The sequence below is a fragment of the Protopterus annectens genome, chromosome 4.part1 (genome assembly GCF_019279795.1).
Source record: "Protopterus annectens isolate FY-2018-M chromosome 4.part1, PAN1.0, whole genome shotgun sequence".
NCBI lineage: Eukaryota > Metazoa > Chordata > Ceratodontiformes > Protopteridae > Protopterus > Protopterus annectens.
Genome location: NC_056734.1, coordinates 812175603 through 812200626, shown reverse-complemented (window position 1 = coordinate 812200626; position 25024 = coordinate 812175603). Strand labels below are relative to the sequence as shown.

The following is a 25024-nucleotide window of genomic DNA, read 5'->3' as shown; positions in this document are numbered from 1 at the left end:
CATCCTGGTCTACCAATAGGTAGTGTTGGCTTCTAAGACCCAGTGGTTGTAGTTTTGTGGCAGGGAATTACATTTCCATGTATTGTGGAAATTATTGTTTTGGCTGAATTCCTTGCTAATTTTCTGTTGGTTCCTTTGTTTTCTCTGCTGGGATAAACAGGAATGCAGGTTCTTATCATTGCATGCAACTCTTTACTAGTTGATGCATGCTCTTCTAGCATTAAGTTCTCTGCAGTAAATCTCGTCATTCTTGCACCCACTAAGACTGTAGCTGTATTCCTGCACAGTCTGCTAGCTAGGTTTTCAGACGGTACATTCTTGGATAACCAGAACTGTTCTTAGTCATCTTTTCATTACTTTTCCTCCTTGCACTATATGAATAAAAGTTATTTCTTAAATACATTCTTAAGCACTGTTCCCATATTACTTATCTCTTTCTACACTTCAAATGTGGGACAACTAGTAATAACTCTGTAAGCTGCATTCCTGTAATATCAGAAGTATATTATTTCCATTGAGTTAGTAGCAGTTTAAAAACAAATAATTCATTTCTTTACTATATTCGTGGACTAAAATGGAAGGTCATCCAGCTCAGTTGCCAGCTTCATAGCAGTTGTATACTAAGGCAGTATAACACTTGCCTAATGCTCAGAGAGAGTGAATTATTTCTTAACTCATCACTGTCTGTATGAGAGCAATGTAAGTGCTTTAACAAATTGGAGACATCCCTTTTACAAACAAACACAACCAGTGAGCAGCATACAAACATGCACTTACGCAATTACTGCATTTCACACAAATACATAGTAAACTTTTATAATGCTAATGTTGTTAAAAAGTCTCTGCTTAAGTCACCAACACCTAGTAAATCTTGGGTTCAGTATAAATCAAACACTACAATATCTGTTGGCAGTAGTACTGTAAAGAGTTACCAGGTAATTAACATGGTGCATCTAGACACCCTTCTAACAAGTTTACTAGTGATTGGTTACTTTGTCAGACACAATGACTTAACTGTCATTAGGTTGAGCAAAGAGATGGTGACAGTGAGTTGCCTTTCAGGAGCCAAGATCTCCAGCATATTAAGGGCCTTAAAGACACTTAATCTGAACAAATATGATTATGCCATGGTAGTGGTCCATGAGGGGTGAATGACCTGGTACATAAAATCTTGAGGGATATGCAGAAAGACATAACAAAGCTCTCTATGCATGCCACAAATGCTGGTCAGACCCTGGTATTGAACAAAATCCATCCTTCCTTCTCAAATGATGTCAAAGTACAAAGAAAAGATGATTGGCTTCAATAGTTTGTTACATAGTTGGTATTATTCTTGGAGGATCCAGTATGTGTCTGCATGGACAGAGATCCAAAACATTAAATCTTGCTTTGTCAGAGATGGCTTGCACCAGGGCTTCTGCACTCTGGCAAAGGCCTTTGCTGACCCCTTTTCCCCGTTTTCTACATGAGGTTGGGGTGTCGTGTCAACTGTTGCCATCTCTGTCTATTCAGTGCCACTCTCATGCATGACTGTTGCAGGTCTTCTCTCACACATTCCGTCCACCTCTTTGCTGGGCACACTTGATGTTCTTCGTTCCACATTGCTGCAGTCCTTACTATTGGGTAGTCCGCTGTCCAGTCGGCCCGAATACCAGAGTATATGGCTGACGTCGGTCAGGGCGCATTAGACTGACGTCAGTACGTCAGGGTACTAATGCGCATGACCGACGTCATATCCTCAGTCTTTTTTGCCGCATGGTCCGATGCAGAAGCAGTTTTGCGAGTGCAGGTTGGCGTTCTGAAATATTTCCGAAGTCGGAGTTTCAGACCGAATCGGAGTTGGCTAAGTACCCCGTTGGGGAACATTTTGGTTTTTTCTTGCCTCAGTATTTAACCGGATGTCAGAAAAAGTGAATAACTGTATTTCTTGTGGGAAACAGATACCTCATAGGGATTACCATACCTTGTGTATACCTTGTTTAGGGCCTGAGCACGACGTTGTTGGATGCCGCTCTTGTGCTAGGTTTAACAAACGCACTATTAAGAGACGGTTAGACTGTGCCAGGTTAGTGTTTGGGAAGCGTTGCAATTATAAAATGCCGCCGGATACTCCGGCCGCTTCGTCAAAAGCGCAAGGACAAAACAGCGAAGCCTAGGGTGGATGAACCGGCAGTCCCAGACGTCGGTTCTTTAGAAGGCTCGGTGGAGCCGGAGGTTTTGCCAGGAGTTTCTTTGGAGTCTCAGGCAGAGACTTTACTGTTACAGGATGTGCCTTCTCAGGAAGTAGGCCAGGCTGAGGGGCTTCTCAGGTAACTGTTCTTCCCTCTCTTCCCAAGGTAGTTAGAGCTTCTCCTTCTGTTTCCAAAACTTCTTTGAGAGGTAGGCCAAGTTCAGCTTCAGTGGGAGCATCTCCTAGCACTTCAGGTTCTGTGCCTAAGAAACATATGCTTAAAATGGCAGAAGATTTAATTACTATGATTAGAGGCTCTATGCCCCCTCCTGATAAGAGGCCTAGGGTGGAACCTGAGTTTGAGTGTTTGGAACAGTATTCAGAGGCTTCAGAGTCTTCTGCGGAAGACTTGCAGGAATTTCCACCTTATTCTGATTCTGATGTGGATGATTCCACACCTACAGCTTCTCCTCCTGAGGATTTCTCATTTTCAGAGACTCTGCATTCCATGAGAGAACACTTTAAATGGGAAGGCCAAGATTATTCTGATTCCAGGAAAAGGCTTAGGGAATTCTTATTTTTACCCCAACATAGGCCCTTAGCTATACCTCCTGTGTTGAATGTGGTGGAAGATGTTTTTGCAGAGGCTTCCCTGAACCCTGACTCTTTGCCTCCTGCTCCTGTTAAACCTGATAGGTACTATAGGGTGCCCGAAGCTCATAAGTATTTGTTTAAGAGTCCTAGGGCGGACCCAGAAACTGTTTCTCAGGGGCCTAAAGGTGTTAAGGCCTCTGTGGTTAAAAATCCTGTTCCCACTGATAAAGAGGCAAGGACTTTGGATAGGTGGGGAAAGAAAGTGTATACTTCTTCCACTCTAGCCATGAGAGCGTTGAATTGTCAGTTTCACATGTTAAAATATCAAAATTATCTCCTTTCACAATTGAAATCTAAGGTGGATGCTTTGGCGGAAGGTATTGAGTGTAAAGAGTTGTTGGATTTAGTTCATGTGTCTGAACAAGTGGGTAAGCATTCTTTGCAATGTGGTTTTGATGCTGTACAGGCCTCCTCGAGGGTGGCTGCCACTAGTTCTGTTCTTCGCAGGCATGCCTGGTTGAGGGATCAGAATTTAGCTGAGCATGTTAAGACAAGGATTTTGGATGCTCCTTTACAGTCTGATGTGTTGTTTGGTTCGCCTGTGGAAGCAGTTTTAAAGAAAATGGAGGACAAAGCTAAGTCTATGCAAACTGTTAAAGATTTTTGCAGGTGCAGCCACCAAGTTTAGTAGAAATTGGCCTGCTAAGGGGTGGACATATCCTGCTTATGATTCCCAGTCTAGGGGTAGGTCTAGACGTGGTAGGGGCAGAGCTCAAGGTTCTTTTAGGCCTAGAACAGGGAGTTCACCTGCTCAGACTTCTGGTGAGGGCAGGGGTCAGTCCTTTCGTAAACAGACCCAATGACCTGCCTTTTCAGCTGCCGGTAGATTCTCGTCTGGCAGCTCCTTTGGGAGGAAGACTGTCTCTTTTCAAAGACAATTGGGATTTAATTACTCAAGACAGATGGGTGTTGGATATCATTCACCACGGTTACAGGTTTTATTTCCATACATTGCCCCTTTCAAAGGCATGCCAGACGTTCCTCCTCCACAAAGAAAAGAGGCTCACAAGCAAATTTCTCAGTTACTCCAGATGGGGCCATTCAGCCAGTCCCTGTATCAGAAAGGGGCCTAGGATTTTATTCTCGCCTGTTCCTAGTACCAAAGAAGGGGAACACGTGGAGACCAATTTTGGATTTATCTCTCCTCAACACTTATCTGGACATTCCCAAGTTCAAGATGTTGACGTTACAACAGCTTTTACCTCTGCTGGGCAAAGATCACTGGATGGTAACTTTAGATCTCAAGGAAGCTTACCTTCATGTGCCTATAAGGCTAAGTTGCAGGAAGTATCTGCGGTTTCGAGCTGGAAATTCTCATTATCAGTTCTCTGCATTGCCCTTTGGCTTATCTACTGCGCCCAGAGTATTCACAAAGGTTCTGGCTCCAGTGATAGCTTACTTCAGGCTACAAGGAATTCAAATCTATCCTTACTTGGACGACTGCCTGATTCTGGCTCAAGAAAAGGAAGACCTTCTACAGCATCTGGAATATGTTATAGCAGTGCTAAGATGCCTAGGGTATTCTGTGAACGAAATAAAGTCCAGTCTAGTACCCTCTCAAGACATGTGCTTTCTGGGTGTGAGACTGAATACAGCAGCCCAGATGGCCTTTTAACCCCGGACAAACAAAAGAGTCTATCACTTTACTTCCATCAACTATCTCATCAGTCCGTGCTGACTGCAAGGACAGTCCTTCAAGCATTAGGGTTCATGGCATCTTGTATTCTGGTGCTTCCCAATGCCAAACTGCATATGAGGAAGCTACAATGGTATCTCAAAAATGTATGGACACAGCACTGCCAGGATTTGGACACTGTCATTCAAATAATACCTTGCCTTCAAAAAGAATTTTTGTGGTGGGCTCAGGAATGTCACCTAAACAAGGGACTCTCTGTGACCCGGCCAGAGGCGAGTCAGATTTTAACGACAGATGCCTCGGACATTGCTTGGGGAGCTCATCTAAATGGAAAGTGGATACAAGACAAGTGGCCTGCCAGACTACAGCATCTACATATCAACATGAAGGAGATGTTAGCAGTCCAGTTTGCATTAATGGCTTTCAAGGAGTTACTTCTTCCAGGGCAGGTGTTGATTCTAACAGACAACACAACTGTCATGTGGTACATCAACAAACAAGGGGAACACATTCTTACCCATTGTGCAGGCAAGCAATGATTTTATGGGAGACTGCGCTCAGCTTGCAACTAACTCTTCAGGCAAGGTTTCTGCCAGGAGCACAGAACTCCTTAGCAGATGTGTTAAGCAGACAAATCATGGATCCCCACGAGTGGAAACTGGATCTTCATGTATTTCAAAGGTTGACAGTGTCCTGGGGAACTCCAGACATAGATCTGTTCGCTTCTCCACTAAACCACCAGCTGCCAAAGTTTTGCACAAAGAGGTTACATCACACAGCTTGGAAAGTGGATGCTCTTTCTTTCAGTTGGAAAAATCTTCATGTGTATGCGTTTCCACCTCTGCCTCTTCTTCCAAAGGTGCTTCTAAAAGTCAGACAAGACAAGCCAAGGATGATTTTAATAGCTCCAGATTGGCCTCGGCAGCACTGGTACCCATTACTGAGGAGTCTAGTAAAGAAGCCTCCATGGCCTTTACCCTTGATTCCGCACCTGTTGTCTCAGAGAGAAGGCCACCTGCTCAATGTCAAGCTTCGCTCTCTTCATCTAGCAGCATGGCATATTCTGTTTTGAAAGACAGCCGGTCTCAACTTCCTCAACAAGTTTTAAATGTGATTATGGAAGCTAGAAGACCTAGTACAAGGAAAGTGTACGCAGAAAAATGGAAGAGATTTTTATTTTGGAGTGCAGCAAGGAATTTGGAGATTTCTGAGCCTAATTTGAGTGTGGCTCTTCAATATCTTACTGAGTTATTGGACAAAGGTTTGTCCTTCTCTTCCATTAAGATTCATGCTGCAGCAATTTCAGCTCACTATGATTGTGACCCACCATTGTTTTCGCATCCTTTGCTCAAGCAGTTTCTTAGAGGGGCAAAGAATATAAGACCCCACGTGAGCTCCTACTCCTGCTTGGGATCTCAATTTTGTGTTGGAAAAACTTACTCTACAACCTTTTGAGCCTGCGGCTACTGCTGAATTGAAATACTTGTCATGGAAGACTGCTTTTCTGTTGGCTATTACTTCTGCAAGAAGGGTGTCTGAGTTGCAGGCCCTTATGGCAGTAGAGCCCTTTTGATTTTCCATAAGGATAGGGTATCATTACGCACTAATCCTTCCTTTATGCCTAAGGTGGTTTCTAGTGTGGCTTTAAACCAAACTATTCATTTGCCTACTTTTTATGCAGACCCCCAAAATAAAGGGGAAAAGATTTTGCACACTTTAGATGTACACAGGCAATTGCGTTATTATTTAAGCAGGACTAAGGATTTTAGGCAGTCTCAGCAGTTGTTTGTTTCTTTTGCTTTGAGTTCACAGGGCAAGCCTGTGTCAAAACAGACTATTTCTAGGTGGATTGGGTTTTGCATTGCATTTTGTTATTCCCATCATGGCAAGGAGATTCCAGCTGGGATTAGGCCTCATTCCACTAGGGCTACTGCCACTTCAACAGCATTTCTAAGGGGTGGCAACTAAGGATATTTTGGAGGCAGCTACTTGGAGTTCAGTGCATACTTTCTCTAAGCATTATCACCTTCCTCTCTACTCTAAGTCTAGGGCTGGTTTTGCCACAGCTATTTTGCAAGGCATGTTGTCAGCTCCTGCTTCTTTATGATTTGCCAGCCTCCCTTACCTCTGCTTTGGGATTCTACCCAATAGTAAGGACTGCAGCAATGTGGAACGAAGAACATAGTACAGTTTTGTACCTACCATAAATGTAGATGTTCGAGGATCCACATTGCTGCAGTCCAATTTACCCTCCCTCCTTCCCCTCTGTGTTTAGGGGTGGTTGTGTAGGTGAGGTTATCTGCTGATATTTTTGTATATATTTTTGTATATAATGTACATATTTTTGGTGCAGGTATTTTGGGCCTTGTCTTTTTAGGGTCTTCTGACATCTGGGGCAAGAAAAGACTGAGGATATGACGTCGGTCATGCGCATTAGTACCCTGACGTACTGACGTCAGTCTAATGCGCCCTGACCGACGTCAGCCATATACTCTGGTATTTGGGCCGACTGGACAGCGGACTACCCAATAGTAAGGACTGCAGCAATGTGGATCCTCGAACATCTACATTTATGGTAGGTACAAAACTGTACTTTTCTTCTTGCTTTCTAATAGCCTGTCCCAAGTCATCTTCACCGGATTGTTTTCTGTTCTGCACATGTATCCAGACCATCATAATCTGTTCTCTTTGACCTTTTCTACAATTGGAGCTACTTTGGCTTCTGCACTTATGTCCTTATTTATTTTGTCCCAAAATGTGTACCCTACCACACATATGCACTTCATCTCCATCACCTCTAGCTTCCTGAACTGCTCTGCCTTTACCACCCATGATGATCGTGTTTCACTGTTGCAGTCCTCACATATGTGTTATCTGGCTCCCGGTAGCCCTCAGTCGACCCGAATACCAGAGTCCTTGGTATATGACGTCGGCTGCCGCCAGTTGTAAAACTGATGTCAAAACGTCAGGTATAAAGGGAGGCAGCCGACACCATTTCCCCAGTCTTTCTTGCTGCGGAGCCCGAAGCAGATGCAATTAGCACTAGTGCCAGTCAGCCATTTACCTTTGTTTTGCTTTCTGACTACCAAGTTAAAGACACCTTCAGATAAGTACCCCGTTGGGGATCCTCTTTTCTTGCTTTAATGAATGTCTGATAAACTTAATAACTGTCTTGCCTGTGGAAAACAGATTCCGCACTGTGATTTCCATTCCTATTGTATAACTTGTTTGAGCCTTGAGCACGACGTCCCTAACTGTGATCTCTGTGCTTCCTTTAACCCGCATACTATACACTGTAGAGCTAAGATTTTGTGTAAGCATTTCGGAGTTTGGCCTAAGTTCGTTGGTATGGCGTGTTCTGGTCTCCCGACTTTGGATATACCTAGGAAACGCAAAGACAAGGACCGCAACAGACCTAGGATTAAATCTGCTGACGACGCACCGGTGAAATTGGTCATCGGCACAGCGGTAGTCAGTGAGGTGCTTTCGCAGCCCCTGCAGTCTGCAGATTTTCAGGCGCAAGCCTCTGCCGAGACCTTTATGGAGTCCTTCAGGCTGCTATTTCATCTTCAGACCCTCTGCCTGTCACCGCCTCAGATGGGTCCAGAGCCGCTTTGCAGGCACCGGCTTCTGACGCCTCTTTTTTCGACATGAGACCAGAACCAGACTGACTACCTTAGTTCAGACTTCTGCAGTTGCTAGGCCTCCTGTGTCCCTCCGGATTGCTAGCAAAACCTTCCAGCCGCAAACCTACTCACAAGCAGGCATCAGCCTCCGCTCCTGTGCCTCAGTCCCAGTTGGTAAAGATGGCTGGTGATCTTCTTTCCCTGATTAGGGGCTCTCATCCCCCCCTTTCAAAGAGGGCTAGGGAATTATCTCCTGATATTTTGTCTGTCTCGTATTCTGAGATTTCCAGTATGTCTGCTGGTGAAGAAGGAAATTCTCAACTTTTTTCTGGTTTTGAGGATTCTGATGCTGAGGACTCTATATCTCTTCTGCCTCCCCTCCAGAAGATTTTTCCTTTGGGGATACTTTGAATACTCTTAGGGAGCATTTTAAATGGGAATGTCAGGATTTTCCACAGTCTAAGAAAAGAATCTGGGAATTTTTGGATTTGCCACAGTATACGCCTCTGGATATACCTCAAGGTTTGAAAGTTGTGGATGATGTTTTCATGGAAAATTATTCTGTTCCTCCTGCCCCCGGAAAACTGGATAGGTATTCTAGGGTTCCTGAATCTCATCAATTCCTTTTTAAAAACCCTACTGCTGATCCAGAAATTATTTTTCAAGGCCCCAAGGGTGTTAAGGCTACTATTGCTAAAAATCCTGTGCCTTCTGATAAGGAGTCTAGGGCCTTGGACAGGTGGGGTAAAAAAAAGTCTATACCTCTGCAACTCTTGCCATTAGATCCGTGAATTGTTTTTTTCACATGCTTAAGTATCCGCAACATACTTTGGAGGCTATTAAGGCTAAACTTGGAGATATTCCTTCCATGACAGAGAACAAAGATTTACAAGACTTACTGAATTCTGCCACTTTAGTTAATAAGCATTCACTTCATTGTGGTTTTGAAACTTTGGAGGCTTCCTGCAGAGCAGCAGCCACTGGTTCTGTAACTGGAAGACATGCTTGGCTCAGGGAGCAACCTCTTTTTGAACCTGTCTAAATTGCTGGATGTTCCTTTGCACAAGGACAATCTTTTTGGTAATAAGGTGGAGGAGGTACTGAAGAAGTTGGAGAATAAGACAAAATCTATGCAAGCTGTAAAAGATTTCCTTCAGGTTCAGCCTCATCGGTTTAGTAGGCATTATCCTTCCAAGAATTGTTCTTTCCCTGATTCTGGCAAGCAGGGTCACTCTAGGCCTAGGGGTTTCAGATCTTTCAGCGGGCAGGCTTCTGCCCCTCGAAGGGGCTAAACAATGGCATTCTTCTGCTAAATCAGGGGGTTCTAAGCCAGCTTCCCAAAGCAAACATTCTCAATGACTCCGGCCTTCTTGTGCTTACCTCTGTGGGCCCTGGGCTTCCTTTGGGGAGAAGGTTATCCAGGTTCACAGAGGTATGGTCTACCATCACAGATGACAAATGGGTGCTCAATATAATACACCAAGGTTACAAGTTTTACTTTCACACCTTCCCTGTTTTACAAGGGTACCCAGAACTCTCAGGGCAGAGGTGGAAACTCAGATTTCTTCTTTACTGACTATGGGGGGCTATAGCCAGTTTCTGCAAATCAGGCAGGCCTAGGTTTTCTATTAAAGACTTTTTCTGGTACCCAAGAAAGTGGGCACCTGGCACCCTATTCTGGATCTGTCTGTTCTAAACACTTTTCTGGTGATTCCCAAATTCAAGATGCTCACCCTTCAACAGTTACTACCAGTGCTGGTCAAGGATTCATGGCTGGTAACTTTGGATCTCAAGGAGGCTTATCTGCACATCCTAATAAGTGAAAGTTGCAGGCAGTTCCTTCGCTTCAGGGATGGAGAGGAACACTTTCAGTTCTCTGCATTGCCCTTTGGTTTATCTACTGCTCCCAGAGTTTTTACCAAGTGCCTGGCTCCAGCCATTGCTTTTTACAGGCAGAGAGACATTCAAATTTATCCTTACCTGGATGAATTTCTCATTCAAGAAAACTCCCCAGAACAACTAGAAAAAGTTTGGATTTCGTGAAGAACACTCACCTCTTTGGGTTACATTCTTAACGAAAAGAAGTCAAAGTTGATTCCTACAAGGGAGATTGTTTTCCTGGGAGCGAGTCTGAGTACAGCCACCCAGATGGTATTCCTCCCTCAACAGAAGCAAGAAGATCTTTCGGCTTACTTCATGAACTTGGCAAGCATGACCCAGCTCTCTGCAAGGCAATTCCTGCAAGCACTGGGGTTCATGGTTTCATGTATTTTGATGATCCCATATGCAAGGGTGGATATGAGAAAACTTCAATGGTACCTCAAGAATCTTTGGTGTCAACACACACAGGACTTGCACTTGATTCTTCCCCTGATTCCCTGTCTACAAATGGTGTTCCTCTGGTGGGTGACAGCCTGTTCTCAGAACAAGGGTTTGCCTTTCCGCCCACCGCCTGCCAGCCAGACTCTCACCACAGATGCCTCAGATGTTGCATGGGGGGGGGGAGTGGCTCATCTGGAAGGCAGGGGCATACAGGGGACTTGGAGCAACCAGCAGATTCATCTGCACATGAACTGAAAAGAATTGATAGCAGTGCAGCAGGCCTTTGCTGGCTTTCAAGGACCTACTCTACCGTGGGACTCTGCTGATCAGGACAGACAATGCCACAGTCATGTGGTACATCAACAAGCAAGCAAGGGGGTCTCTCTCTTACCCCTTGTGCAGACAAAGCATGAGACTATGGTCCATAACAGCATCCATGGGCTTACATCTAATAGTCCAGTATCTCCCAGGGAGGCTAAACTCCTTGGCGGATCATTTGAGCAGACATGTTCTGGATCCTCACGAGTGGCAACTGAACAAGGACATTTTCCATCGCATCACTCATCATTGGGGCACCCCACAAGTGGATCTTTTTTCCTCTCGCATCAATCATCTCCTTCCAACCTTCTGGACCAGGGAGTTTCATAACAAAGCTTGGAGGGTGGACGCTTTGTCCTTCCCATGGACACCTCTCTCAGTTTATGCATTCCCTCCTCTGCCTCTTCTTCCCAGAGTGCAGCTAAAGATAAGGGATGAAAAACCAAAGGCTATTTTGATAGCACCAGATTGTCCCAGGCAGCATTGGTATCCCCTCCTGCGCAGCCTTTCACAGGCTCAGCCTTGGCATCTTCCCCTGGTACCAGATCTGTTGGTTAAGGGAGGGGGAAATTTCCTTCATCCTCATCTTCAAAGTCTGCATTTAACTGCCTGGCTACTACTATAAATCTTTCCCAACAGGTGGTTGAAGTTCTTCATGAGGTCAGGAGGCCTAACACCAGAAAATCCTATGCAAGTAAATGGAAGAGATTTTGCTCTTGGATGCTGGCTAAAGGAGAAGACTCTTCTCATCCTTCTCTTTCCCTCATTCTTGACTACCTAGCAGGACTGCTTAATGGTGGACTTTCCTTTTCTTCTATCAGAATTCACACTTCAGCAATTTCGGCTCATTGTTCCTTTGAGCATCCCATTTTTTCTCACCCCCTGATGAAACAGTTCCTGAGGGGAGCTAGTAATCATAGACCTCCCAGAAGAGCTCCTACTCCTGCTTGGATCTTAATTTTGTCCTGGAAAAACTTACTCTGCCTTCTTTTGAATCAACTGCCTCTGCAGATTTGAAGATGTTCATCGTGTTACCCTGCTGCAGTCATCACACTTGGGTTATCCTGCCGTCATCACACTTGGGTTATCCTGCCATCAGGCGGTCCTGAGTCTGCCTGAGTTCCAAAGTCTTGGTCCGGCGTCGGTTGCTGTCGCTTCTTCCCTGATGTCAGAGCACCAGGGGTATATAAGAGGCATCCAATGCCATTTTCCCCAGTCTTTCTTGCCACGCGGTGCCCGAAGCAGAAGCAGTTCGCAAGTGCCAGTCGGCCGACACCTGAGATTTTCGATTCGAATTTCAGTCCGAAGTCTTTAATAAAGCTAAGTACCCCATTGGGGAACCTTTTCTTGCCTCAGTCCGATGTCAGAAAAAGTTAACAATTGCATTTCTTGTGGGAAGCAAATACCTCATAAGGACTTCCATTCCTATTGTATTCCTTGCCTAGGCCCAGACCACAACGTCACAGGTTGTCAGTTTTGTGCTAGGTTTAATAAACGAACTATCAAACACCGTTTTGACTTCGCACGACATTACTTTGTAGTAAATTTAATTATATCATGCCGTCGGAGCAGCCGACGACCAGCATGCATAAAAAACGCAAGGATAAGGACCGGCAGCCTAGGAACAAGTCAGACGCCGAGGCCTCAGCTGGGCCTGTCACCAGTTCTCCAGTTTTCAGTGAGACTCCTACGCAGCCCCTGACGACCGCAGAACTGGAACCCCAGACAGCTGCGGACTCTCAAGCGGAGTCTACTAGGCTGATACAGCCATCTTCATTAGGCCCTTCTGACACCGGAGCAGAGGTAGACCCCGGTGCAGTGGAAACACCTTCGGTTGCAGAAGGTGTCTTCAGACAGACTACACTCACCATTAAGTCTTATGCTAAGCTTAAAACTCCTTTAAAACCAAAGAAGACTGTACATCAGTCTGCAGTTCAAGGCCCCATGCCTAAGAAACAGATGCTTAAGATGGCTGAAGATTTGATTACCCTAATCAGGGGTTCCCATCCCCCTCCTGATAAAAAGACCAAGACAAGAGGAGGATTATGCTTCCTCTGACCAGGTTTCAATTTCCTCAGATTCTTCTGAGGAACAGGATTACACTTTTCCACCTTATGAAGACTCTGATGCTGAAGACTCTATTCCCTCAGCATCTCCCCCTGAAGACTACTCCTTTGGGGAAACTTTACATACCATGAGGGAACATTTCCACTGGGAAGGCCAGGGCTACTCTGATTCTAAGAAAAGGCTCCGAGAGTTCCTTTTACTACCCCAGCACAGACCTCTTGCTATCCTTCCAGTTTTGGATATTGTGGATGATGTTTACTTGGAGTCTAGTCTAAATCCAGACTCTCTACCTCCTGCTCCAGCCAAACCAGACAGATACTACAGAGTACCTGACTCACACAAATTCCTTTATAAAAGCCCTGTGGCTGACCCAGAAACAATTTCCCAGGGTCCTAAGGGAGCTAAAGCTTCTATGGCTAAAAATCCTGTTCCCTCTGAAAGGGATTCCAGAGCCCTAGATAGATGGGGAAAGAAAATATACGCCTCAGCCACTCTGGCTATGAGAGCATTAAGTTGTCCGTTTCACATGCTGAAATATCAGCAATTCCTAATGTCTCAATTAAAACAAAAAATGAGCACACATACTGAACAGTCTGAATTCAAGGAAATGCAGGATCTGTTGCATGCAGCTGAACAGGTGGGCAAACATACTTTACAATGTGGATTTGATTCATTGGAAGCTTCCTGTAGTGCAGCTGTTACTGGCTCTGTCATACATACCCCTGCTTGGTTAAAAGAACAAACCCTTCCTGATCATGTTAAAGCAAAATTATTGGATGCACCTTTACAGCAGGATGTATTATTTGGTGTCAAAGCAGAAGAGGTTTTAAAGAAAATAGAGGATAAGGCAAAGTCTATGCAGACGGTCAAGGATTTTTTGCAGGTACAACCCCCTCATTTCAGCAGAAATTGGCCAACGAAAAACTGGTCCTTTCCAGCTTCTGACAGATCACAGAAAAACAATTACAGACGCCCAAGGGGCAGAGGTCAGTCACAAGGCCCTTACAAACCTCGACAATGGGGTACTGCTACCCAGAAAGGAGGAGAAGACAGGCCCCAGGCTAGCAGAAGACAAACACAATGACTCAATCCTTAAACTACCAAGCAAATCCCTCCTGGCAGCTCCCTTGGGAGGAAAATTAGCATTTTTTGCAGACAACTGGCACATCATTCAAAAGACAAATGGGTTCTAGACATTGTCTCTCAAGGATACAGATTCCACTTTCATACCTTACCAAGGAAAAAAGGAATGCCAAACCTGCCACCAAATCAATGGGCAGAGGCACAAAAACAAATTACAGCTCTCATGGACATGAGAGCCATTCAACAGGTACCTACACAGGAGCAAGGACAAGGATTTTGCTCAAGACTCTTTCTAGTCCCAAGAAAGGACAAAGCATGGAGACCCATTTTGGATCTTTCAGTTCTGAACACCTATCTGCAAGTACCAAAATTCAAGATGCTAACACTAAAGCAGCTTCTTCCCATGCTGGGCAAGAATGCTTGGCTAGTAACGTTGGACCTCAAGGAGGCATATTTGCATGTCCCTATCAGACAAAATTGCAGAAGATACCTCTGCTTCATTGCAGGTTCAACACATTATCAATTCTTTGCACTGCTCTTTGGCTTATCTACTGTGCCCAGGGTCTTCATAAAATGCCTGGCACCAGTAATTGCATACTGCAGACAAAGAGGAATTCAAATATACCCATACCTGGATGACTGCTTTATTCAAGCACAAAGCAAGGACATTCTTTTAAAGCATCTGACATTTGTCAAACACCTTCTATGTTGCCTAGGGTACACAGTAAACGAAAAGAAATCAAAACTAGTGCCCTCACAAAACATAATATTCCTGGGTGCCAACTTGACTACAACGGCCCAGATGGCTTATCTCACGCCAGACAAGAAACAACAGCTGACTCAATATTTCAAAATAATGGCAACAAAGACTCAACTCCCTGCAAGAAAAATTCTGCAGGCCTTGGGATTCATGGCATCTTGCATACTACTAATACCATTTGCAAAACTGCATATGAGGAAATTACAATGGTACCTGAAAAGCGTTGGACTCAGCACAACCACAGCTTGGAAACAATACCACTCATTTCCTGCCTTCAACAGGAGTTTCTATGGTGGGCACAGGCATGTCACCTCAACAAGGGTCAGCCTTTCACTTTACCCACAGCCAGGCAAACTATGACAACAGATGCATCGGACTATGCCTGGGGAGCACACATGGCAGGACAGTGCATTCAGGGCAAATGGACTACAGATCAGAGGCAACTGCATATCAATCAAAAAGAAATGCTAGCAGTACAGAATGCCCTAACAGCTTTCAAGAACCTCTTACACCCAGGGCAACTAATAATAAAGATGGACAATACCACAGTAATGTGGTACATAAACAAGCAAGGGGGCACACATTCCTACCCTCTATGCAGGCACGCAATGACCTTGTGGAACACTGCACTGTCTTACCAGGTTCAATTACAAGCACAATTCCTGCCAGGAAAGAAAAACACATTGGCAGACGACCTAAGCAGAAACATCATGGATCCACACGAGTGGAAACTAGATCCATAAGTATTTGCAATGATAGCTCAAAAATGGGGACGCCCAGACATAGATCTGTTTGCAAGCCCCCAAAACTACCAACTTCAAAAATTTTGCACAAGGACATTCCATCCACAAGCTTGGAAAGTGGACGCCCTCTCATTCAGTTGGAAAACATTAACAGTGTATGCCTTTCCTCCACTGCCTCTTCTAGCAAAGGTAATGCTGAAAGTCAGATTAGAGAGGCCACAAATGATGCTCATTGCACCAGACTGGCCACGCCAGCATTGGTATCCAATTTTAAGGAACATGGCCCACGGCCCACCATGGATTTTACCACAAATTCCTCACCTGCTCACCCAGCGAGACAGTCAGATTCTACACAGCCAGCTCAAGACTTTAAACCTGGCTGCATGGCAAATTACCTAAACAACCAGCCGACACCTCTATCCAAAGCAGTTATGGATGTCATTCTGGAGGCCAAGAAGCCCAGCACCAGGAAAACCTATTCAGACAAATGGAGAAGATTTTGTGCCTGGAACCAGGCTAAAGGTCAAAATCCCCTTGATCCAAACATTTCTCAGATTCTACAATATTTAACTGAGATGTTGCACAAGGGTCTTTCCTTTTCATCTATTAAGATCCATGCCTCCGCAATTTCAGCTCATTGTAACACAGATCCTCCTTTATTCTCACATCCACTCCTAAGACAGTACCTCAGAGGGGCTAAGAACATAAGACCGCCAAGGAGAGCACCAACACCTACTTGGGATCTCAACTATGTTCTGGAAAAGCTTACACTGCCGCCCTTTGAACCAGCTTTTTCAGCTGATTTAAAATTTCTTTCATGGAAAACTGCCCTGCTACTATCAATAACCTCAGCTAGAAGAGTCTCAGAGCTACAGGCACTAATGGCAGTGGAGCCTTTCCTCATTTTTCATAATTTTGGGTGATGTAAATATCGATTGGGGCAAAATCTCCAACCAAAATCCCTCAATAACCATTAACCTATTTAATTTCTCCCAACTCTAACTCCATAACCAGACCAAACAAAGCAAATCCTCCTGGCTCCATACTTGATTGGATTCTCGTATCTCATCCAAATAAAGTTATAAAATCTGACACTTCTCCAGACCCCTTAGGAGACCACCTCTCTGCCTATGCTATACGAGCTACCTCCTCCCCTCCCCACTCCCACCACTACACTCATACTTGGAACCTCTCTAACTTTAACCCTACTTCCTTCTCTGACTCACTTAAACTCTCCAACTGGAAACCTCTAAAACTATTACCACTAGATGAAGCCGTCCACTACTTTATTTCAACATTCTTAGCCGTCCTTAACTCCCAAGCCCCAACTAGACTTATAAGAGTTAAAGCTAAAACATCCCCTTGGCTCACCAAAAATACAAAAAAGTTAATGCTCCAAAGAGACCAAACCTGGAAAACTTACCATAAACACAAACAACATGAAACACTCCTTAAATAAATATAAGCAGTTAAGAAACCTAACCAAAAAACAAATCATTAAAGAAAAGAAGTCTTACTACATCCAACTTCAAGAAAACCATGCTAGAAACCCAAAACAATTCTGGAATTCCATCAATTCACTCCTCAGACCAGGTACTAAAAATAACCCCTGTCCAGACACCAGCAAAACCGACCCCGAAATTGCTTCTCTGTTTAATTCCTTCTTCACCTCTACCATTGCTGAGCTAACTAAAACATTTCCCAACAATCACCTCTCCCCTGCCACTACTCAGTCTTCATTAAACTGTTCTTATCCCCCTCTTTCAAACTGCAACCAGTGTCTACCAACCAAATAAAGAAACTCCTTCAAAAACTAAAACCTTGCTCCAACGCCCCCGATAACATCCCATCTGCCTTCCTAAAAATTGCTTCTGACTATTGCTCTTCCTATCAGCATCCTAATTAATAGATCATTACTTGAATCCTACGTTCCCTTACTATGGCGTAGCGAGTAACTGTTCTGTCTCAAATTTCCGCCCTATAGCCATTCTCTCCCCTATATCCAAAATTCTACGAAAATGTATCCACCTACAACTCCTGCCATTCCTTACTAAGCACCACCTTCTCTCTCCTACCCAACATGGTTTCCACCCAAGTCATAGCACAAATACTGCCCTCCTCTCCTTTCTACACTCAGTCAACTCTGCCCGTGACTCCAGTAATTTAGTATCCACTGTCCTACTAGACTTATCTAAAGCTTTTGATGCTATCTCTCACACCCACCTTCTAAATCACCTATCTAACCTCAACCTTTGCCCTGAATCCCTTTCCTGGTTCTCCAGCTACCTTTCTAACCGATCCCAAGCTGTAAAATGGGGCCAAGCCACCTCAACCTTTCTTCCGACCCCTACAGGAGTTCCTCAGGGTTCCATACTTGGCCCACTACTATTCAATATCTTCATAAATGATTTCCACAAAGCCATCCCTAACACAAAAATTGTACAATATGCTGACGACTCTACTTTGATATGCTCTGCCCCCAACCTAACAGACCTCCAAGCCCCAACTCAAAGTGCCTTCTCTACCACTGAAAACTGGATGTTACAAAATCACCTCTCCCTAAACGCCAACAAAACTAAAATACTCCTTTTCTCTCCATCTAAATCCTCCTCCCTTGACAAAAACTCATTTCAAATTTCCAGCCTCAACAACTCCTCCATCGAGATCATACCCTCCACCAAACTTCTTGGTGTCACAGTCGACGATCAACTAAAATTGAATTCCCACATCCTACTAAACATAAAAAAAACACATATAAAACTGGGTCTACTGTATAGAAACAATCACTTCCTCTCTTCTCATTCTAGACTAACCCTTGCTTCCACTTTCCTCCTTCCAACCCTCCTATACGGTGCCCCCCTGCTCACTAATCTCTCATCCTCTCTTACCACCAAACTAGAGTTATGCTATAACAAAGTCGCTAGATTTGCAACTAACGCCAAATCTTCTTCACATCACTGCTCCTCCCTTCACTGGCTTGAACTTCCCAATCAACTTAACCTCCTCCAACTCACCACAGCCTTCAAGCTGTTTCAAAACCCCTCTAACTGCCCTGCTCTTTCTTACATTATACTCCCCTATACCCCCCCTAGACCACTTAGATCTTCTCAACAAAACCTAATCACTGTTAATAAAGCGCCCCGATGGCCAGCTTCTCTTATCCTTTACCCTTGCTAAAAAATGTAATGCCCTGCCTTTGTCACTTAGGAAATGTACCAACATAAATAACTTCAAAAACCAGCTTCATTCCTACCTTTTTCAAAACAGAATTTGCAACTGCACTCTTCTGCCTATAAACCCTAAGCTTTCTACTCCATTCGCCCTAGACTAACCTCCTCCTACTCTGCTTCTTATTCCTTTCTAAAGTATTACACTTAGTGAACAGCATAGTAAAACATGTATTACTCATGTGATGCCTTTCGTACCAAACTAAAAATTGAAATTGTTGTATTTCTTTCTGTTGTAACTACCTGTTTTTTTTTAGTTATTCAGACTACCCATTAACTTTCCATGTTAATTGATTTCATTTTAGTAAACATAATATTTGAATTGCTGAAATTCCTTGTTTTGGAGCTTTTCTCCCTGGGCCTCCACTGAAAACAGGCTACCAATGCCCAGTGGACTCCCCCGGTAATCAAACTGAAACAAATAAATAAATAAATAAATAAGACAGAGTCTCTCTACGAACTAACCCTTCCTTTATGCCAAAGGTGGTATCCAGTGTGGCCCTAAACCAAACCATTCATTTGCCCACCTTTTTCCCAAATCCCCAGAACAAAAGAGAAAGACTCCTGCACTCTTTGGACATTCACAGGCAATTACGTTACTACTTGGATAAAACTAAAGCTTTCAGAAATTCTGACCAGCTCTTTGTAGCCTATGCTACAGGATCACAAGGAAAAGCTATCTCAAAACAGACCATTTCTAAATGGATAGGGCATTGCATACGTTTCTGCTACATGCATCATGGGAAACCAGTACCTGCTAACATTAGGTCCCACTCCACCAGGGCTACAGCTACATCAGCAGCCTTTCTCAGGGGAGTGCCAGCCAAGGATATTCTGGAAGCTGCAACTTGGAGTTCAGTGCACACCTTCACCAAACACTATCACTTACCTCTATATTCCAAGACTAGAGCTGGTTTTGCCACTGCAGTTTTGCAGGGCCTACTAGCTCTTTCTACCCCTGTTTAACTCCACCTCCCATCCTTAGCTTTGGGATTCAACCCAAGTGTGATGACTGCAGCAGGGTAACACGATGAACATAGTACAGTTTTGTACCTACCATAAATGTAGATGTTCGAATGTTCACCCTGCTGCAGTCCAGGCTACCCTCCCTCCATCCCCTCTGAACTAGCTGAACTTATCTATACCACTCTATCCTATTCAACCTCTGTGGTGTATTTGCTTGTGCCTAAAGGTATTGTTTTATTTTTATCTAGCTATATATATATATATATATATATATATATATATATATATATATACATACATATATATTTTGCCTACCTATTGGGGGCACCTGACATCTAGGGCAAGAAAAACTGAAGATTATGGCGTCTGATGCCTCTTATATACCCCTGGCGCTCTGACGTCAGGGAAGAAGCGACAGCAGCCGACGCCGGACCAAGACTTTGGAACTCAGGCCGACTGCGGGACCGCCTGACAGCAGGATAACCCAAGTGTGATGACTGCAACAGGGTGAACACTCGGAACATCTACATTTATGGTAGGTACAAAACTGTACTTTTCTGTCCTGGAAGACTGCTTTCCTTTTAGCTATTACTTCAGCTAGAAGGGTATCTGAGCTACAAGTCTTAATGGCAGTAGAACCTTTCATTATTTTTCTCTCCGATCGAGTTTCTCTGAGAACTAATCCCTCCTTCATGCCTAGGGTAGTTTCCAGTTTAACCCCTTAACCAGTCTATTCACCTGCCTACATTTTTCAACAATCCCCAAAATAAAGGGGAAAGGATTCTGCACTCTCTTGATGTGCATAGACAGCTGAGACTTTACTTAGGACTAAATCCTTTAGAAAATCTGAACAGTTGGGTAGTTTTGCTCTTGGGGCTCAGGGTAGAGCCATTTCAAAACAAACCATCTCCAAATGGATTGCTCATTGTATTCACTTTTGATACCTGTGGCATGGGAAGGTCCCCCCTCAGGGTATTAGGACCCATTCTGCTAGAGCAGCCTTTACCTCTGCAGCCTTTCTGAGAGGTGTGCCTACTAAGGACATTCCAGAAGCAGCTACTTGGTCTTCTGTCCATACTTTCACAAAGAATTACAGTCTACCTTTGTTTTCTAAGTCCAGGGCTGGTTTTGCCTCTGCAGATGTTCATCGTGCTATGCTCCTGCAGTCTTCACACTTGGGTTATCCTGCTGTCAGGTGGTCCCACAGTCTGCCTGAATTCCAAAGCCTTGGTCCGGCGTCGGTTGTCGTCGCTTCTTCCCTGACGTCAGTGCGGCAGGGTATAAAAGAGGCAGCCGATGCCATTTTCTTCAGTCTTTCTTGCCGCGCAGCGCCCAAAGCAGAAGCAGTTCACAAGTGCCGGTCGGCCAGCTCCTGAGATTTTCGAACAGAATTTCAGCCGAAGTCTTCTATAAAGCTAAGTACCCCATTGGGGAAACTTGTCTTGCCTCAGACCAATGTCAGACAAAGTTAATAATTGTATTTCTTGTGGGAAGCAAATACCTCATAAGGATTTTCATTCTTATTGTATTCCTTGCCTAGGCCCAGACCACAACGTTTCTGGTTGTCGGTTTTGCGCTAGGTTCAATAAACGCACTATTAAGCGTCGGGCTGATACCGCCCGACATTATTTTGGCAGAAAATTCAACTACATTATGTCGTCAGAACCTACGACTACCGCTATGTTTAAAAAACGCAAGGACAAAGACCGCCAGCCTAGACCTAGACCAGATACAGAGGTCTCGGTTAGGCCTACCGCCGGATCTTCAGTACTCAGTGAGGCGCCTACGCAGCCCCTGACTACCGCAGATTTAGAAAATACAACTACCTTTCAGTCAGAATCTACCGGGCCACTGGAGCCGGTTCCTCCTCAACTCGCGGACGCTAGCCCTGGCAGCGATCCGGAGACTATGGACAGGCCTTCAGTTTCAGAAAGCGTCTTTAAACCGACGACTCTTTCTGTTAAGTCATACGCTAAGCTTCCAGAGGTTAAGAAACCGGGTCCACCAACTCCCATACAGGCCTCTATGCCTAAAAAACAGATGCTCAAAATGGCGGAGGACCTGATTACCCTTATCAGAGGTTCCCAGCCCCCTCCTGACAAAAAGGCCTAGACTGGAGGAAGATTTACCTTCTTCTGACCAGGAATCCATTTCCTCAGCAGACTCTGAGGAACAGGATTACCCCTTCCCTCTCTATGAAGACTCAGATGCTGAGGAGTCTATCCCCTCTGTTTCCCTCCCTGAAGACTTCTCTTTTGGGGAAACCCTGCACACCATGAGAGAGCATTTCCACTGGGAAGGACAAGATTACTCTGACTCCAAGAAAAGACTCCGTGAGTTGCTTCTTTTGCCTCTGCATAGACCCCTAGCCATTCCTCTTGTTTTGGACATTCTGGATGATGTCTGCACTGAATCCAGTCTAAATCCAGATTCCTTACCTCCAGCACCACCTAAACCAGACGGATACTATCGAGTCCCTGACTCTCACAAGTTTTTATATAAAAGCCCTGCTGCAGACCCAGAAACCATTTCCCAGGGTCCCAAAGAGGTTAAGGCCTCTTCTGCTCAGAATCCACTACCTGCGGAAAGAGATTCCAGGGCATTAGAAAGATGGGGGCAAAAAGTGTATACCTCTGCCACTTTGGCCATGAGGGCATTAAACTGCCAATTCCACATGATTAAATACCAGCAGTACTTGCTTACTCAGTTAAAACAGAAAATGATCCCTCAAACAGATCAACTAGATTTCAAAGGGATGCAAGATTTGTTGCATGCAGCAGAACAAGTGGGAAAACATATCTTGCAGTGTGGTTTTGATTCTTTGGAGGCCTCATGTAGAGCAGTAGTCACATGGTCTGTAATACGTAGACATGCTTGGCTAAAAGAGCAGGCCTTACCAGAACATGTCAAAGCAAAGTTACTGGATGCTCCACTGCAAAAGGATGCGTTATTTGGTGTCAAAGCACAGGAAGTTTTAAAAAAGATGGAAGAAAAGGCAAAATTATTGCAAACAGTTAAAGATTTTTTTACAGGTACAACCTCCTCGCTTCAGCAGAAACTGGCCATCAAAAAACTGGTCCTTTCCTGCTTCAGACAGACCCCAAAGGGGCAGGTACAGATGCCCTAGGGGCAGAGGCCAGGCACAGGGTACCTTCAGGCCTAGACAATGGAAAACAACAAACTCGGAGGGGAGACGACAGATCTCAACCCTTCAGAAAACAAACTCAATGACTTTCCTCTTCGCCTGCCAAGCATACTTGCCCAGGCAACACCTCTAGGATGAAAACTGGCTCTTTTCCCACAAAATTGGCACATCATAACTGGACAAATGGGTTCTGGATATTATTACCCGAGGCTACAGATTTCATTTTCACACTTTACCACGGATGAGAGGCATGCCAAATCTGCCAACAAACCAATGGGCAGAGGCATAAAAGAAAATTTCAGCACTCATGAACATGAAAGTAATTCAGAAGGCACCTGCAAAAGAGCAAGGTTAAGGATTTTACTCAAGACTGTTTCTGGTACCAAGAAAGGACAAAACCTGGAGACCCATCTTAAACCTTTCAATTCTAAACACCTACCTGGACATTCACAAATTCGAAATGCTCACACTAAAACAGCTTCTTCCCATGCTGGGCAAGGAATCTTGGCTGGTAACGTTGGACCTCCATGAGGCATACCTGCATGTCCCTATCAGACAAGATTGCAGAAGATACCTCAGATTTTTGGCAGGCACAACGCATTATCAATTCTCTGCATTAACCTTTGACTTATCTACTGCGCCCAGAGTATTCACGAAATGCCTGGCATCAGTAATTGCATACTGCAGACAGCGAGGAATACAAATGTATCCATATCTGGATGACTGCCTGATCCAAGCGGACAGCAAAGACATCCTACTACAGCATCTGGCATTTGTGACAAAGTTGCTAAGTTGCCTAGGGTACACAGTAAACAAAAAGAAGTCAAAACGAATACCCTCACAAGAAATAATTTTCCTGGGTGCCAGCTTGAATACAACGACCCAGATGGCTTACCTCACGCCAGACAAGCAAAAACAACTGGCTCAGTACTTCAAAAACATGGCAACCTACCCAGCTCACTGCAAGGAAATTCCTGCAGGCATTGGGGTACATGGCATCCTGCATTCAACTAATTGCATATGCAAGGCTGCATATGAGAAAACTACAATGGTACCTAAAAAGTGTATGGTCCCAGCACAGACACAGCCTCGAAGCAACTATAACTCTTATTCCCTGCCTTCAAAAAGAGTTTCTATGGTGGGCTTAAGCATGCCAAGCAAACAAGGGCCTTCCTTTTGTCTCACCTCCACCAAACCAAACCTTGACAACAGATTCATCAGACTACGCCTGGGGTGCACACATGGCAGGACAATGCATACAGGGCAAATGGTCTGCAAACCAAAGGCAACTACACATCAATCAAAAGGAGATGCTAGCTGTAAAAAAATGCACTAACAGCCTTCAAGGACCTTCTGCATCCAGGACAACTTCTAATAAGGACGGACAACACCACAGTTATGTGGTACATAAACAAACAAGGAGGGACGCACTCCTACCCACTATGCAGACAGGCAATGGACTTGTGGACCACAGCATTAACTTACCAAGTACAACTGCAAGCACAATTCCTGCCAGGAAAAGAAAACATTTTGGCAGACAAATTAAGCAGAAATTTGACAGACCCTCACGAGTGGAGACTACACCCACAAGTATTCTCAATGATAATTCAAAGGTGGGGACCGCCAGACCTAGATCTGTTTGCCTCAACCAACAATTGCCAGCTACAAAACTTTTGCACAAGGACTTCCCATCCCCTGGCCTGAAAAGTGGATGCCCTATCATTCAGTTGGACAGCATTGTCAGTCTACGCCTTCCCACCTCTGCCTCTACTCACCCAGGTATTACTGAAAACCAGATCAGAGAGAACACAGATGATCCTCATTGCCCCGGACTGGCCACGTCAACACTGGTACCCACTGCTACGAAACTTGACTCACAGCCCTCCATGGATCTTACCTCAGTTCCCTCTGCTGTTTAACCCAACAAAACTCTCAGATCCTTCACAGTCAGCTAAGGACCTTAAATCTAGCTGCATGGAAAATACCTTAAATTGTCAAACAACACTTCTGTCAAAGGACGTCCAGAATATCATTTTGGAGGCCAGGAGGCCCAGCACCAGAAAAACTTGCTCAGACAAATGGAAACGCTTTTGTGTATGGAGCCAGGCCAGAAGCCTAAATCCTGGCATTCCAAATATGCCGCACATACTCCAATATCTAACGGAGATGCTATACAAAGACCTTTCTTTCTCATCCATAAAGATCCATGCTTCAGCCATTTCAGCTCAATATGATACGGTTCCTCCCATTTTCTCTCATCCTTTGCTAAGGCAGTTTCTCAGAGGGGCAAAAAATATAAGACCCCCC

At 44.5% G+C, this 25024-nt stretch overlaps 1 protein-coding gene across 1 annotated transcript in view; it reads left to right on the top strand.

Annotated features, from left to right (window-relative positions):
- The window catches only part of SAP130 (Sin3A associated protein 130), a 547137-nt gene that overhangs the window by 148804 nt on the left and 373309 nt on the right, over positions 1 to 25024 (top strand). The window lies entirely within an intron of this gene.